At 43.5% G+C, this 5565-nt stretch overlaps 1 non-coding gene across 1 annotated transcript; it reads left to right on the forward strand.

Moving 5' to 3' along the window:
• The first annotated feature begins 1402 nt into the window (after positions 1-1402).
• Positions 1403-1478, forward strand: TRNAT-UGU (transfer RNA threonine (anticodon UGU)). The gene has a single exon. It is a non-coding gene; the product is annotated as a tRNA-Thr (tRNA).
• Positions 1479-5565: the final 4087 nt, after the last annotated feature.

Here is a 5565-nt window from a genome sequence, read left to right on the forward strand (position 1 = left end):
AAGACAGAATACGTAGGTGGACTAGTTCGGTAAGTACACTACTTGACTAATAAGAGTCCTAGAAAGAGAAGATAGAGAGAAGAGGGTGGGAAATCAACAAAATTGAAGACAGACAATATCACCAACTTGAGGGACATGAATCTCCAAAATGAATGTCTGAGCCTCTGCTTTGGTCCAAGATGAACCATCAGGGAATGAATTTAACATCCCACCTGAAACAACTGAAAACACAGGCAAAATACAGGAAATGCCGGGGTCCGGATATTAGAAATCAGCCACCGTAGGACAATCATCCCTGAGAGAAGAGCGACAGAGCCACCTGTCCTCCACTTGTCCCAGCTGACGGCTGGAGTGTTTCCGGGCCACAGCACAGGAGGGCTAACTCAGAGCTGGGCAACCACGATGGTCGATTGAAACTCAACCGTGTGAATACTCACAATCAATACACATGGTCTAGAGTAGACAACCCAATTAAAGGACAGCTAAAAAGGGAAGACTGATTTAAATGTAAGCCCATTTAAAATCTGAAGTTCTCATGTACCAGTTAGGCCACATTTTGCTGGACCAGGCTTAAGAGAAGTTTCATTACCTCGGCCCTGTTGACATTTTTGGCTGGACCATCCTGTCCTGTGCATTGTAAGATGCTCCACAGAAGCCCTGGTCTTGATCCTACTAGATCCTTACTGCACCCTCTATGGGTCCTAACAACCAAAAATGTCCCCAATATTCCCTGGCACAAGAAGCACCTTCAGGGTGAGAACTACCGCTGGACAGGATTCTGACGTGGTCTGCTAGAAAAACAAGGCCAAATGCCAGCAGGCTCACGTTGTTCTTAAAATGCTGCCAAACTGAATTTTGGTCACACCACCAAGAATGTTTTCTGCAGCACCAGTCCTGTGCCAGTTTCTCCAAGGAAGGGCTGCCCACAAAGTCCCCGGATACACCAATTCTTCCCGTTCTCAGGGCTCATGTCACCAGGGCTGGGCCTCTATCTCAGAGATGACCCCTGGCTCAAATCAAACAAGAAGCCCACTTTAAAAATAAAGACACAGGTAGGTAAAAAGGAAAAGATATACCGTGCTAATATGAATCAAAAGAATACTGGAGTGGCTATATTAATATAGGCTGTGTCACGCTAACACTAATCAAATGGGATCTTTTAACATCAGGCAAAATAGATTTCAGAGCAAAGATTATTACAAAGGATAAAGAGGGCCATTATATCATGATGAAAGGGTCATTTCAACAAGAGGACATAATTCTAAGGGTCTATTCACCTAATAACAAAGCTTCAAAATGCATAAAGCAAAAACTGAGAACTGCAAGGAGAAATAGACATATTCACAAGTACAGTCAGAGATTTTAATGCCCCTCTCAGTAATTGATAAAAGAAGTGGACGTGGCCCTGGCCAGTTGGCTCAGTGGTAGAGCATCGGCCCTGTGTGTGGAAGTCCCAGGTTCAATTCCAGGCCAGGGCACACAGGAGAAGCGCCCATCTGCTTCTCCACCCTTCCCCCTCTCCTTTCTCTCTGTCTCTCTCTTCCCCTCCCGTAGCCAAGGCTCTATTGGAACAAAATTGGCCCTGGCACTGAGGATGGCTCCATGGCCTCCACCTCCGAAGCTAAAAAAATGGTTCCAGTTGCAATGGAACAACACCCCAGATGGGCAGAGCAGAAAAATACACACAAAAAAAAGTGGACAGAAAATCAATAAAAACAGAAGATTTGATCAATACTATTAACTAAGTTGACCTATATACACAATATATATATTTTTATGTATATACACTGTTATATTATGATATATATATATTTTTTTTAGCAAGAGACAGAGAAAGGGAGAGAGATAAGAAGCATCAACTCATAGTTGCAGCACTTTAGTTATTTGCTGATTGCTTCTCAGATGTGCCTTGACCTGACCAGTGTTGTGGGGGGGCTCCAGCAGAGCCAGTGACCTCTTGCTCAAGTCAGCAACCTTGAGCTTAAGCTGGCGACCGCAAGGTTTGTCTTGTTTTCTGTGTCAGGTGAAAGCTTTTGATATTTTGGCACTTATCCACTTAAGGATATTTCCTTCTTTTCCTACTTTACTAAAAGATTTCTTTCTTAAAAATTAAGAATGGGTGCCAGATTTTTTCAAATTCTTCTTCTGCATCTATTGAGATAATCACATGGCTTTGTGCTTTATTCTGGTAAAAAGATGAAAAACATTGTTTAATTTTCTTTTTATTTTTTTTGTATTTTTCTGAAGTTGGAAACGGGGAGGCAGTCAGACAGACTCCCACATGCGCCCGACCGGGATCCACCCGGCATGCCCACCAGGGGGCGATGCTCTGCCCCTCCGGAGCATCGCTTTGTTGCAACCAGAGCCACTCTAGCTCCTGGGACAGAGGCCGAGGAGCCATCCCCAGTGCCCGGGCCATCTTTGCTCCATTGGAGCCTCGGCTGCAGGAGGGGAAGAGAGAGGCAGAGAGGAAGGAGAGGGGGAGGGGTGGAGAATCAGATGGGCGCCTCCCCTGTGTGCCCCGGCCGGGAATCGAACCCGGGACTTCTGCACGCCAGGCTGACGCGCTACCACTGAGCCAACCGGCCAGGGCCTCTTTGTAATGTTTTTATCATGTTTTGATATCAAAGTTCTAATGGCCTCATACAATGAAGTGGAGAGAGTTCTTTGTGTAAGTTTTATATTTCACCCTTGAATATTTGGAAGAATTTACTAGTGAAGCCATCTGGGCCTGGAGGTTTCTCCGTGGGAAGATTTTAAATTAAGGACTCAATTTCTTTAACAGATACAGGCCTACCTACTGTGATCTCAAAAATTAGAATATTCTTGTGACATTTTTGGATATTGTAACATTTTGGGTAAATTGAGGGTTTTAAATGAATTGCCCATGTTATGTAGATTTTCAATTGTTGACATAAAGTTGTTTGTAATATCCTCTTATTATCTTTTTAATATCTGTAGGATCTGTAGTAATGTTTCCCCTTTCTCTTTTTTTTATTTTTGCAAGAGAGAAAAAGAGAGAGAGAGATGATGAAGCACCAATTCCTAGTTGCAGCACTTTAATTGTTCATTGATTGCTTCTCATATGTGCTTTGATTGGGGGCCTCTACAAAACCCTTGCTCAAGCTAGTGACCTTGGGCACTCAAGCCAAATGAGCCTGTGCTCAAGCTGGTGACCTCAGGGTCTGGAACCTGGGTCCTCAGAGTCCTAGGTTGATGCTCTTTGCACTGTGCCACTACAGGTCAGGCAGTGATGTTTCAATTTTTATTCTTACTGTTAGCTATTTGTTCATTCTCTCTTTCTCTCCTCTTTTTTGCTAGGTTTTTTTTAAAAAAGGTTTTTTTAGGAGCCTTTTTAAAAAAACCAATTTTTGGCTTTGTTGATATTACTGAATTTTTATTTTTTATTTTGTTGATTTCTACTTTTTTTGTCTTTATTTTTTCAGAGACAGAAAGAGAGTCAGAGAGAGGGATAGATAGGGACAGACGGACAGGAAGGGAGAGAGATGAGAAGCATCAATCATCAGTTTTTCGTTGGGACACCTTAGTTGTTCATTGATTGCTTTCTAATATGTGCCTTGACCGTGGGCCTTCAACAGACCGAGTAACCCCTTGCTTAAGCCAGTGACCTTGGGTCCAAGCTGGTGAGCTTTGCTCAAACCAGATGAGCCCATGCTCAAGCTGGCGACCTCGGGGTCTCAAACCTGGGTCCTCCGCATCCCAGTCTGACGCTCTATCCACTGCACCACCGCCTGGTCAGGCTGATTTTTTTTGTGTGTGTGTGTGTGTGTATTTTTCTGAAGCTGGAAACGGAGAGAGACAGTGCCCGACAGGGATCCACCCGGCATGCCCACCAGGGGCGACGCTCTGTCCATCAGGGGGTGATGCTCTGCCCCTCTGGGAGGTCGCTCTGCCGAGACCAGAGCCACTCTAGCCACTCTAGCGCCTGGGGCAGAGGCCAAGGAGCCATCCCCAGCGCCCGGGCCATCTTTGCTCCAATGGAGCCTTGGCTGCGGGAGGGCAAGAAAGAGACAGAGAGGAAGGAGGGGGGGGCGGAGAAGCAAATGGGTGCTTCTCCTATGTGCCCTGGCCGGGAATCGAACCCGGGTCCTCCACACGCCAGGCCGACACTCTACTGCTGAGCCAACCGGCCAGGGCCGGTCAGGTTGATTTCTATTCTTGTCTTTAATGTTTCTTTCCTTCTACTATTTTGGGGGAGAAAGGTATAATTGCTTTTCTTTTTCTTTTTTAAAAGCTTCTTCAAATGGATGCTTAAATAATTGATTTGTATCCATTCTTTTTTTTCTAATATATAAATTTATGTCTCTAAATTTCTCTTTAAGCATCATTTTAGCTGTATCTCATTATCATTCGTTCAAAATATTTTATAATTTTTATTGTGGTTTCTTCTTTGGCCTCATGGGTTATTTAAAGGATTACTTAATTTCTAAACATTTGGGGCAGTGGTGGGATTCAAATAATTTACCAACCAGTTCTCTGCCCTAATGACTGTTTTAAGTATAAAATATATATATACTGAAATGTAGTTTATTATTTCATGCATTTAATACTTAGATAAGAACAATAAAAAGGTACAAAAAACTAGATTATAAAAGTTTTAAAATATTAATGAAAACATTAAATAATACCTGAAAAAAAAAACAATAGAATGGTTATTTAAGGTATTTCCATATTGTGCCTGACCGGGTAATGGTGCAGCGGATAGAGCGTCAGACTGGGATGAGTAAGACCCAGGTTCAAAACCCTGAGGTCCCAGCTTGAGTGTGCGCTCATCCAGCTTGAGCACAGGGTTGCTGGCTTGAGGCCAAAGGTTGCTGGTTTGAAGCCCAAGGTCGCTGGCTTGAGCAAGGGGTCACTTGCTCTGCTGTAGCCTCCCAGTCAAAGCACACATGAGAAAGCAATCGATGAACAGCTAAGGTACTACAACAAAGAATTGATGCTTCTCATCTCTCTTCCTTCTTGTCTGTCTGTCCCTATCTGTCCCTCTCTCTAACTCTCTTTCTCCATCAAAAAAAAAAAAAAAGAAGATATTTCTATATTGCTTCTTGATTGGCATCCTCACTTGCAATCTTTTTTTACCTATGGACAGAATGAACATTACTACAGGTGTTTCGAACACACTGTTGAGCAGATGAACATGAAAAACGAGCCTAGGGTATTTCTTCCAAGAAGCAGGTAAACTGATCTCATTTGCACAAAGGCCACTTAACTATGTCTTGCCTGAATAGTCAGGTTTTTTATTCTTCCCTTGAAGATCTCTGTTGTGGGTGTTGATAGTCCTATTTTCTGCTGCTTTGTTTAATATATAGTGTTTCCTTTATTCCTCCTACCTCAATGCCCCACTCATATCTCAGGCTGGGACCTACTCCTAATTTAGAGCTCTCTTTCCCCCTTTTGCCAACTTCTATTATGAATTTACCTTTGCCACCCAGCTTAGTGTATCCCAAGGTTCTCTTTACCACGCCACAGTTGCAGAGCTCCAGGGAAAAGCAACCTGGTCTCATTTCTCTAGGCAGAGGAGAACAGAAACTCCATCTCCACACA

This window comes from Saccopteryx bilineata, chromosome 2 (assembly GCF_036850765.1).
Source record: "Saccopteryx bilineata isolate mSacBil1 chromosome 2, mSacBil1_pri_phased_curated, whole genome shotgun sequence".
In the NCBI taxonomy this organism is placed as follows: Eukaryota; Metazoa; Chordata; class Mammalia; order Chiroptera; family Emballonuridae; genus Saccopteryx; species Saccopteryx bilineata.